Raw genomic sequence first — 13,080 nt, forward strand, 5'->3', positions numbered from 1 at the left:
TTTCAGGGCCAAAGAGAAACACTATACGTTGTTGAAAGTGTATCTTACGGCTAATCCATACGTTAATTCTAATAGATCGTACAGAGTGAAAGCGATAGAAATGATCATCATGTGGGTTATTCATTTAGGATAGTATGTGAGAAATGTAGATATGAGAGAAGTGAAGAGATGAGAAGTTTCCCTCCCAAGCCCTATTCTTGCCCGTAGGCAATAAGGATACTGCGGGGAGAGATGTACCTGTAGCAAGGAGAACCTAGAGAGGATGAATGAATGAGAGAGATATGTTTGGTTAAGGAGATGAGATTAGATACATATATATATGTTGGATTAGAGATGAAAATGAAAACAACAACAAATCAAGAAAACATAAATGTAGAACACATCTTACTTGACAAACCCTTTGGCACCATTATTGATGGAGAGAGAAGAAGAGTGGATAATTCCACTTTGATTGATACACCAAGTGCAAGACCTTCTTTGATTAGATTTGATTTTCCAAGGTTAGCTTGTTGCAAGAATGGCTTGTCTCCCTCTAGGAGAAAGTGTAGGCTTGGGCTTATGTTAATGGCTAAGTACAATTAGGCATTACTACTCACTCCCTCAAGAATTCCTCTCATCAATGGCTTGAATGCTTATGTTCCTTCCAAGGAAGAAGAGGTCCCCTTTTATAGGTGAAGGGAACCCACAAGGGTTTACACAAGAAGAGAGGAGCCAGTGTGAACAGGAATTGGAAAAGTTGGAAATGAGCTGTCCCTGCATGATGTGGGCAGACTGGGGTCCAGTATTTTAATCATATCTCCTCAACCGTAGCTCCAAATAAAAAAGTAAAAATATGGGCAAAAACTTCAGCTCATTGGCTACGATTTTCATTTTAAAATCATTCTCCAATTCGGATTGGAACCTTGTGTAAAAAATTCATCAAAATAGGGTCCATTTATGGCAGCAAAAGTCTTCATGTGGTCTCCTTAGCCTTGACTTTCATTTAATTCCAAAGGACACCTCATGCCATATGAAAGCATGACATTGCTCCTTGACAAAGTTTTGTACTCATGCTTGCAATAATGCATTAAAATAAGTGCATCTTTGAAATCATGCCACCTAGTGTCCCACTAGGATATGATTCCCTCCTAGTAGCTATTTAAAAAGAAATATAAGAAAAGTATAAAAAATACATAGAATATATATATATTGGAGTTTACCCTAGATATAGGATCTAGCTAGGGTGTGAGATGATAATGAAATAGTAGAAATAAAGAATCAATGCTTTTTGCCCCAAGTTAAAGAGACGGAGCTATTGACACTTTTCCCATAGTTTTTTTTTTTTTTATGGTAAAGTAAGAATAGGTTACCCTTGAGATAAATAATAGGATGAGATAGAAGTCTCATTATTATACTTAAATATGCATATGTACATTATAGGAAAGATAATTATGTATCTAAAAAATTACAAGATAACTCTTGTAGCATGCGTTCCCACTATGTACATGTCACAACACGACAACGCGCCTAATAGAGAGCCTAGAAGTAAGGCAGTACAAATAGCCAAGCTCACACAAAAATTTAGTGGAGACGGGGATGTGAGAAATCATATCGAAGTGTTTGAACAAATATGCGATTCTCTAGGAGAACATAATGACCTACATAAGAGCAATGCTTTAAGCCTAACCTTAAGTGGAACGGATGGGGATTGGTATAGAACCCTAAGGGTGGAAGAAAAAATGATTTAACCTACTCTTAGGAGACTGTTCTTAAAAGAATACATACGAGAGGGAGTACTTTGGGGTGTAGCCTCTCAGCTCCAGAAAGCCCAACAAGAGGAAGGAGAGTCGGTGAGAGACTGTATTAGTCGCTTAAAGCATTTGAATTCTTGTTGTAATCTGTGAATCAAGTGGGTTGTGAGTCATCTATTGCTTGTTTGGAAGGCTGTGAGGAAGATATAGATCCTAATATTTCCTATGGGATGGATGTGCTTGAAGAAAGTCCACAATACTACATGGAAGACTATTGGAGACAAGTCAAACCTGTATATCAAGTAGCTGCTCTTGCGGCAAGAGGCCAAAATATCAATTACACTGCTAAAAGACCACCTCTTCAATGCTATGAGTGTGGAGGTCCACATCGTGTAGCCGAGTGTCCTATTAGGATACAAAAGAACGCCACACTAATGCAAACCAATCAAGCGAGCACGTCTACAATGTTGATACTCATGTGTAATCGATGTGGCATAGATCATTTGATTGCCCAATGTCCAAATAATGCAAATGCACCGAAGATCACGCCATTAAACTTGATTGAAGTTACCGAGGAGCCATCACAAAGTACGCATGTGGTACCAATAAACGTACTCACACGATCTATGCTCCAAAAACAAAATATATTCTTGAGGAAAGAGACACGGAATCAATTGCCCAATCTCAGAAAAAGAAGAAAACACGAAGAAAGAGATCGCAAAAAGCAGCGAAGTCAGACCCCAGTTCAAAGACCAACATAGGGACTGGTGACAACCCCGTATATATGAATGACGCTGAAGAGGATTCTGATTGAGGAGAAACCATGGAGACCAAAACGACCACTAAGATAGAAACCAACAAGGAAGATCTTCATGAGCCACAATGGCTAGGATCCAAGAAGAAGATCGGAACTTATCCAAACCCTACGGAGGAGATTGAGCGAGTCAAGCAATTAAGGAGTTTGGTAGAAGATACCCAAAGGGATCTAGAACCAGCACCTAGGAAGATCCAGATTACAGACATCGTGTTCCCTACGCAACAACAACCTCACCAAGACCATAGACCCTTAGCCATACCTAGTGTCATCCAAGAAGAAAGTGACTTAAAGTCATGGGAAAGTGAGCATACTCACTTCTTGATGGAAAGAATGTTTACAGAGGGACTACTTGATCCTATCGAAGAAATGGAGATCCCATCTTCCCCACGTCAAGAGACTCAAGGCCAAAAGGTGTCGTTAAACATTGCCAAATTGATGGATTTCATGTCTTCAAAAGTTAGAACCACCATCATGTCCAAACTATATAAAGACCCGGAGCTAGTCTCAGCTCTTCGAGCCTTCCTCAATGGAGAACTAAAGTTTGGGCTACCACAATTTGCCCAGATGGATGGAGCTGGGGAGATGCCAATAGAGGAGGAACACTTAGATCCACAACCCAACCTAGATGAGAACCTTGTTATAGAAATACATGTTAACAAGTTGGGATAATACTTTGAGGGTGATAAATCCAATGCGACCATACCAATCACTACTAAGGGATTAACTGTGAAGGGAATCCTTGATGGTGGCGTTGGGGTTAGCATTGTGACTAAAATTTGCTGGGAAGCTATGGGAAGACCTCACCTTGCAACCACAACCATAGTAGTGAAGATGGCCAATGGGTCTATTGTTAAACCTATTGGGATGCTAGAAGATCTCAAGATCAAGGTCTTTGGACATAAAATAAGGATTACCTTCATTGTTATGGATTTCTCCAAACACACTATGGCATCGGAGATGATCTTAGGACGTCCTTTCATGAGGGAAGCAAAAATGGTGCATGATTAGTTTAAAAACCATGTCTACCTGCAATTCCAAGATTCTGTCATTCGAGTGGATCTTGTTACTGGTCGAGCACATCCCCTAGGAAATAGGTTTATAATTGATCATAATTCTAACATCACAGTTCACTCGGCCCCATTGCATTATTGTTACACATGTAAAGCGGACACTGATGTTGGGGAAGATTCTCCTTATATGGATGTACTACCTGGGATGACTGAGTCGGACAATGTGGATTGGGTCCACCTAGTAGCAACCATAAACACTTGGGGAAACATGGGGACGACCTGGGTAACACCTGAGGGGGATGAAATGTCCGTACCCTTAAATATGCTACAAGCAATGTATATAGCTTTTGGCAAGACTCATCCTCATATAACGAAGAAAACATACAAGTGGGTCCCTAAAGCTTCTTTAGCAACCATAGCTAGTGCTAAAAAACAGAAGCCTTGTAAGAAACATCCCACTCGCTCCAAGAAATGTAAAGAAACGTGGCGTTGGATTCCTAAACGACTATTGGAAGCCCAAGGCTACTATCAAGGAAATGATCAAATATAGGTCCCAAAACGTAGATTGTGTTCTTACTTGTCACCTGACCCATGTGAGCCCAATCCCGTAGCTCCAAAACAAATCAACGATTGCGGAAAGAAAAAAATCACAGAATGCTACACACCCACTCCAGAGCTAGTTTGGGTACCGAAGAAAGAACGATTTGTTCCACCTAGCTCAGGAAGGGGGGAGTCACATGAAGCTTCTAGCTCCTCATGTAATGCATCCATAGAGATAAAAGCTTCTCCACAGCCTCCACCTACAATAGTGGACCTCCATGAAGCTACAAAGCAATCCACACCTCCCAGTGTTCAAGAATCACCTGATGAACCACTTCAAGTTCGATTATGGGAGAGTACCTTACCACCCTTGCAACTCGACGAGGCACCTAAGGTAATCGAAAACTATTGGTTAAAGCCTTCACCCATAACAACTTGGAAAAATTGGTTTCAAAAGGTGACGACATCATTCCAAAAGGTATGATCTACCCAAGGAAGGGGGGGGTGTTTGCTGACATCCATCATTCACTTGCTTCCCTCTCAACCTTCCTCCCTGACCTCTCAATCTCCCAATCTTAGGGAATGTATATATAAAGCCTTATACTCACAAAAAACAAAAATAATAAAGAGCAAGAGCAATGAGCAAATGAGTATGGACAATAAAAGTCAAAACATTGACCCAGACCTACACATTCGCATCCAGTACATTGAAACAGAAACCTATGTCATAAAACACCTTTGATCCTCATCACTCGAGTGATGGAGGGTAGGTAGGATTAGTGCGATAGGAGTGTTTCTGTTTTAGAGTTTAGTGATTAGCAAAGTTCTTTCTTCCCACTGATGTGCCTCCTAGAGGTATTCTTTGTGTTTCATAGTGTATACAGGAACGTGTTGCTATTGTTAGGATTTGGACCTTCATGGGATCTTTTGCTTGTTCACACTTCAAATCAAGCACGACCATCAACACAAATATGTGTTTCTTGTCCATTAGCATTGCCCCTTATCTTTTTTGCATCTATGTTTGTCTGCTTTGATTGTGATTGGTAGCATAATATTTAGTGCCTTTGTTTAGCACCAAACATTAAATTCAATGTAATTTTTTGTCATAATCACTTGGCTAGGCTTAAAAATCAAGCAGTCCGACTAAGCTAGTTTGACCAAGCTAGGCGTTAGAGATCTTCTCTTACTACCATGGGGAATGCCTTCCTAATAATCAACGGTTACTTAGGTTCTTAATCCGATTTAGGCAGCATTGTGTGAAATGTACTAGGGCTTTCTAGTGGGCTTAGTCCCTATTGACCTTTAGCTTAAGTATTATAAAGGAAGTTTACTAGTGTGATGAGCCTGGGGACGGAACCGTGTTATATGACCCCCCAAAGTTACAAAATTAAAATGCTAAAAACGAACGAACAAAAAATTTAAAAAAAAAATCAAAGTGCCACAATGTAAAATCTTAAGCTGAAAGAGAAATCTTAGTTTGATTTGGTACTCCACTCACATGTATCGTCTATGGTACTAGAGCCCTAGAGGTTCCCAATGTGGGCGCTTTTCCTTGAAAAGCAAAAAACCCAAGGCATACAAAATAAGCACACACATCAAAATTGAATCACTGTGAAAAGACTTTGGGGGGTCAAAGAAAAGGTAATCAGTTAGGCGATGATTTCATGAGAAATTCCTTTTATTGTAGCTTAACTACAAGGTCTTTTAGGTATAGCCTCTAGTCAGCCCTCGAACATGAAATACTTGGCTCTCGCGATTAAACAACTTAATTGACTAGAGAAAATTAAGAAGCTTACCCATGGTATTAATAGTCGATCTCTAGTACCTTTCGACCAATAAATTAGCGACCCCAGACTTGTTTAATTTTTACCTTTACATCTGTTTATGCATTTGATTAAATTGCAATTTAATATTTATTGCTGACAAATGGTTTAAAATTCTGTTACCAATCACATTGTTTGCCTACAATTGTATATGCTTTTTAATTGCTTATGAGAATGCAATACTGTGCCAATATTGTTTGATTTTGCAGTGACTGAAGGAAGCTCAAGACATTCATCTCAGATGCTCTTCCACCTCGACGAACGAGCTTCAACTCAATAGCTTTCGAGGATGGAATCTACATCAGGAAAGGGGGCATGTTAACCCTCACGGCTCACGGACACCCTATCACCTACAACGGACGTTGTATTATTTACTTGGTAGAGTCAGGTACCGGGTTTGTCGATCCAATAGGAAAAGGGTAAGAGTGATCGCCGATGAGAGGCGCACTCTAACTGGAACATTCAAGGGATTAGTTAGCTAAGCATGGGCGTCCAAGTGTAAATGGGGCGAGCTCATATAAAAGTCAACTAAACCTAAAATCTACTGATTCTCTCATTTGTGCAATTGACGAGTGCTCTTGCTCCATCTCCATCTTCTTCTTCTTCATCTCCTTATGTGTGTCTATGCGTGAGAGAGAGAGAGAGAGTGTGTGTGATCGAGCATTGCGGCGGCACGACGGCGGCGAAGCGGTTGAGCGCGGCGTAGCGGCGTCTCCCTCTTCTTCGCGGCGAGGAATCCTCCACGACAGGAAGCGTAGATCGGTGAGTGACACACCATCGTCATCTTTGAGCTTACTAGTTTAGGCTTGTTGTGTGCTTGGAGCCATTTGTGGCTCACACACGGTGTATCGGCAAGTTCCTTGCATTGACACGTGCGACATACGCGCACAGCATGCTTGCAGCTTGCAAGATCGGTCCCAGGTTTGGGGGGCCCATTGAGGACGCTGCGGCTTGGCGAGGCCGGCAGTTCCCAACCACACAGGCAACCCTTTTTTTTTAAACATCGGGGGACGAAGGTCCTCTCGCCTCCTCTCGGGGAGGAGAACAGCCTCCTTGTGCTATTGGGTGTCGGCAAAGTGAGTGGACAGTGGGAGGGGTTGTGTGTTGCATGCTTGAAGTGGGTTCCTTCCTTGGAAGCAGGTCACAGATTTGCAATCAATAATTTGAGAAACAGGGCATATAGTTGCAATTTGCGGTTATGGTTCGAGGGCTACTAGACGCAGTGAGTGGATGGCTCCCAAGTGGGGATCTCTCGGATAGAGTTGATGCATGGTGAGGACTTTTGTTTCAGACATAGTTGGTCAGAGTTATGCTCCTTTGGAGATCAAGGCAAATCTACGGGAGCGGAGAGAGTGAGAAGAGAACAGATGGTGGTGGTGGCACAACTATCTCGAGTTGCCGTGAGCCTTTTCTTTTGTGGTGGCCACTATGCGTCCAATGATGGAGGCTCGGGCTCCTCCCTAGTTGCGGTTTGCAGGTATGTTTAGACACTATGTCCCCCTATGTGGGCAGGGTTCCTCTCGGTGGCAGTGGGCGGCTCTCCAATGTGGCAGTCATGCAAATCTATGTTTTTATGTCTATCCGAGGGTGGCTCGCTGTTCAATTGTGATGTTATACGGATGTTGTATCAATCTGTGTCTATGGTATCCCGGGGTGGCTCCAGTGTTAGCCGGCTCTTTGGTTGAGGGTATGGATGGTTTATTGTTGCTTTGTGGACTCATGGCATGGTTGGTGGTGATGGAGGTGTAATTTTAATATAATCACTCAAGTAAAGTGAGTTTGGAAGAAGAATAAAAGTTTGCTACTACTCGTTTGCCTAACCAACAGATATGCCCTTTGCAAAGGTTTTCGCATTGTAAAGATACTTTAACATCTTTTTTGTTGGCCTTCAATAATCAAATAAAAGATTGATTTTTCTAATAATGCTATAGAGTATTGTGGTCTCTACAAATGCACGTTCAAATATATAACTATGATTAGGTGCATATATCAAGTAATGGTATATATATACCCAACAAAAAAATGGTGCCATTGTCTCCCTGTTCGCATATGGTGCTTCTCTCTTGGGGGATGGTTTGATTTAGTTCGCTACACCTTAACTCTTTGATCCTCTTCGCATATGCTGCTTCTCTCTTGGGGAATGGTTTGATTTAGTTCGCTACACCTTACATCAAAGAGTCAAAGTGCGTGTCAGCGAAAGGGAAAAACTTTGTTACTTTTATGGTCAAGCTAATGATAAATCCAAGATTTATGCCAAAATCAAAGGTCTTATAGTTAAAATGCCTAATTGTTAACCTTCACAATTAAAGGCCAATGAAACTACAACCAATTCGAGGATCTCTCTCTCTCTCTCTCTCTCTCTCTCTCTCTCTTAATGAGCACATCGTTGTCGCAACACCTGGCAGCCATTGAAGAAAGGGGCGTGAGTCCACGTGTAGTCCACTTTTTTGCTGGCCAAAGGCCGAGAAGAGCTAGGGTTTGCCCTCCACAGCCAACCGGCTCACTGCTTTGCGTCCACTCAATGCAGCTCCGGCCTTTGAACATTACACACGTCTCCCTCCTCTTCGTTGATCCTCACGGTCGCCTCTCTATGTGCTCAAGATTCTACCATGACCGACCAGCTATGCAGAGCTAGCCGAGCAGAGGCCATAGGGGACCATGTGCGAAGGCTCTCTCTCTCTCTCTCTCTCTCTCTCTCTCTCTCTCTCTCTCACACACACACACACAAAATAATTGGCATCAAATCAAAGAAGATATGAATGGCATACTACTACATGTTAGAAAGGCCGTCAAGGTGAACTCAAAGACGCAGAGACACGAAGTTTTAAACCATGCATCCCCAATGGTCACACAATCAAGTGCACTACCACATTTTTTTCCTTTCAATAAAAGGCTTGAGCATGCACCTTTAGAGGTTTGTGTAAGTTACCAAACCCGAAGTTAGAAAAGTGTAGCGAACTAAATCAAACCATTCCCCAAGAGAGTTTCCAAAAAAATGAGTTTCCAAACCCTAAGTTTGAAAGGCCTAAAAATATTTTCATAGTGTGAATACTTGATTTGACTGGGTGGAATCCTTGTAGATTCCGCTAGAGTCCTCACCCTTGCATGGGCATTAGCCAACAACACCCAAACAAGGTAATTTGGTGCTTCAGGAATGTTCATCGGTATATAGAAAACTTAATCTTTCGCATTTCCCATCTGCAACAGCTTAAGTGCACACAGCTATTCGCCTTCGCTCGCATCAAGCAATTTTTTTCCTTGAATTTTTTCTCAACACCTTAGCCGGCCTCCACTAAAGATTCGCCTTTATTCGGATTTTCTTGAAATCATCAAGACATACCACTACTTAAAATCGTCAAGACATCCCATTCACATATTTAGAATCCATAAACGTCTTTTTCCCTACGTTGAAGAGACACGGCCACCTAGGTTAAAAAGATTAAATTGGCTACTTTAAACTTCCTCATGAGTATGGTTTTCTATACCCATTATCAGACTCGCGGAGATATTACAATATGCCGATTGACGTGTACCATAGTTATGGTTGAAACCTCCATTAAGTTTTCTCATGGAGAGATCTTTTGTAGACCTCTATGTGACATCTTGATGACTTTATGATTAAAAAATTGATACATAGAAATTGTTTGACTAGTTAAGTCATGTAAGTGAGTTTTTTGTGTGGATTGAATGAGCCATGATTAGTTAAGTCATGTGATTGGATTGTTACCATATACATGTGGTAGTGATGTGTGTGAACACACTAGGACCGCCGGGGCATTTTTTCCCTCTTTAGGAGGTTTTTTCCCCCGTGCATTGTATATACGCCCATCACTCTAGGGCTATCTATCTTTCCATTGCACACTAAGGAATACACTCTCTATTGTGTGCCTTGAGCTTCCTTCGTCTTCTCCAAGCTGTGTGTGTTTCTCTGCAACCCTAATTCCAACAATTGGTATCAGAGCAGGTCACGTCCTCCCGGGCTTAGTCGCCAGCTGCTCCAGCACACGCCTGCTCACTTTCTCCGATTTCAGTGAGCTTTGGCAAGCGTTCGCAGGTCGACAAATATTTTGGGGGAGCTCGAAGAGCTTGGTTTGCTCAGAATTTTGATTTGGGCTCATTTCGGCCTCCGTTTCCACTACGGGCAGTACTGCACAGGTTATTTCGTCATTTTGTGCAGATTTTCTGTCAGTGCCGTTTTCTGCATAACAGGTGCCTTATAGTCTTCTACGGTTTGTGCTATATAGCACAAGTTGTTCCCGCTCCATTTCTCCTATTTTCGGGCAGTTTTCACATCAGGTGCAGCATTTACCATGGCTGACAACAACAACACAGATGTGTTCAAGATGTTTGCTGCTGAGGACAGGTTGGATGGGGACAACTACCCTATGTGGGCTTATATGATGCAACACGTTCTTGTGTCAAAAGGTGTCTGGAACATTGTGCAGGGCATTGATGTACGTCCTGGTTCTGAAGATGTAGGCGATATTGAGGATGTTGCAGGTCTTGCTGCAAGGATTGCAGCTGTTAGAGTTGTTTTTCCTACAGCAGAACAAGCTCGTTGGGATGTTAAGGATGCGCAGGCTCATGCATTGATTGCATTGTCTGTGAAGCGCACCATTATTCCTCACATCCGTTCAGCAAAATCTACAAAACAGGCTTGGGATATTCTAGCAGGTCTTTATGCAAGCCGCAATGAGGCTAAAATTGCTTTGCTGCGTAAAGAGCTAGAGTCGAAGATTATGCATGAGGAAGATGATATGGACACTTTCCTTGCTAGTGTCAAGGATATCAATGAGCAACTCATTTCTGCAGGTGAAGTCATTTCTGACAGTTCCCTTGTGCAGACTGTTCTTGATGCCTTACCAGATTCCTACCAGACTTTTGCTAGTACTTGGAGACTGATGACCCAAGGAAATCCTGAAGTTGTCAAGTTTGATGCATTATGCACATTGCTGTTGCAAGAGTCACTTTCTAGAAAAAACAGGACTAGGCAGCGTGCAGTTGAACAGGCTTTTATTGCTTCTCAAAGAAAGGGTGGTAACAGTAATGCAGCCACTTCTTATGGTTTTGCTGCGAGTGGCAAAAATTCTGTTCCTAATGCTTCTGCTGGCAGCACTTCGTCTGGCAATTCTGGTGATAAGGGCAAAAAGAAGATGCGTTGCCATTATTGTAAAGCCAATGATCACTTGATCAAGTCGTGTCCTAAGTTGAAGGCCAAAGAGGCTAAGAAGAAAGAGGGTGGTTCCACTGCAAATGCTGGTTCCACTACAAATGCAGCCATTGTTGAGTCTTCTGTGAAAGGAGATTGTGATGCTGATGTTGATGCAGAATGGGCTTTTAGCGCAGAGTGCACTTACAATCCTGCTGTCCATGATGCATGCTTGTCAGTTGCTGCAGATTCACATGTGTGGTATTTCGACAGTGGTGCTACAAAGCACATTACCTCACATCGTGAATTGTTTACCTCTCTCGAGTCTGTCCCTCATGGGAATTCAGTCACTTGTGCCAACAACGCCTCTTATCCAGTTCAGGGAGTTGGAAAGATTGTGCTCACTGCTGCTAATGGCAGTTCCTTCACACTTGTTGATGCACTTTATGTACCTGGGATCAAGAAGAATCTCTTGTCTGTATCCGCACTTGCTAGACTTGGACTTGTAGTCAAATTTGTGGATGACAGATGTACAGTTCATGATCTCAGTTTTGGTGATGAAATTGTTGCATCTGGGCTTTTGTGCCGTGGGCTGTATAAGCTCACTTTGTATGACAAGTGTGGACAAAATTTTGCAAATGCTGTTGCAGATTCAAGGGCTATTTCAGATGCAAAACTTTGGCATGCACGTTTTGGTCATCTGAATTTTGCCAGTTTGCTGCGTTTGCAGAAATCTGATATGGTTGCTTCTTTGCCGCCTCTTGAAGCACCTATCAAACATGTTTGTGAAGGCTGTATTCTGGGTAAAATGCAGCGTTCTAAGTTTCCAAAGGATGGTTCAGTTAGGGCCACATGCAGGTTGCAGCTTGTGCATAGTGACGTTTGTGGGCCCATGCAAACTCCGTCCTTGGGCAATTACCTGTACTTCGTGACTTTCATTGATGATTACTCCAGGCATGCGTGGGTATTTCCGCTTAAAGCGAAGTCCGAAGTTTTTATGTGCTTCAAACAATTTTTGGCTATGGCTGAAAATGTCTCAAAATGTACTATGGGCACCCTCCGTTCCGATCGAGGGGGGGAGTATATGTCTCATGAATTTAATGCATTTCTGGCTAGTCGTGGGATAAAACACCAATGTACAGTGCCTTATACACCTCAGCAAAATGGTGTTGCTGAGAGGAAAAACAGGTCACTAACGGAAATGGCACGATGTATGGTCAAAAGTCAAGCTTTGCCGCATTCTTTTTGGCTTGAGGCCATCATGTGTGCCACTTATGTACTTAACAGGTGTCCTACGAAAGCTTTGCAGTCTATTACTCCATATGAAGCATGGCATGATAGAAAACCTTCTATTGAGCACATGCGTGTTTTTGGCTGTTTGGCATATGCTTTGGTGCCACAAGTGCAGCGCAGAAAATTGGATGATAAGGCTGTCAAATGTATTTTTGTTGGTTATAGTGTTGAAAGCAAAGGTTACAGGTTGTATCATCCGCAAACAAAACGTATTTTGGTTTCACGGGATGTAGTGTTTGTGGAAGATTCTGTTCAACCCTTGCTGTCATGTACTAGAGACAGTAATGTAAGCTCACAGGACATTTATGACACTTTGTTGCCTCTTTTCAGTGGTGGAAATACGAATGTAAGTTCCAATGAGGCATCTGTACAGCCTATGGGGGTTTCTGAAAATGTTTTAGAACAGCCTATTACTGATGCAGATGTACATGATGTACTTGATGAGGAAAGGGCTGAAAATGAGCAGGCTAGAGGTATGCCAAAATGGCTGGTGCACACTTTGCGTGACAGTAAATTGGATGCACCTTTATCTAGTCGTACTCGTTCAGGCTCTCGCCATGCATCTTATGCATCAGATTGTTATGCTTTGGCTGTGTCTAGTTTACATGATGTTGAGGAGCCTCTGTCTTTTGATGAAGCACAGAATTCAGAAAATTGGATTGCTGCCATGAAATCAGAATATGATGCACTTATAGAGAATGACACATGGACTTTATGT

The sequence above is a fragment of the Adiantum capillus-veneris genome, chromosome 29 (assembly GCF_014529385.1).
Source record: "Adiantum capillus-veneris isolate H3 chromosome 29, ASM1452938v2, whole genome shotgun sequence".
Lineage (NCBI taxonomy): Eukaryota > Viridiplantae > Streptophyta > Polypodiopsida > Polypodiales > Pteridaceae > Adiantum > Adiantum capillus-veneris.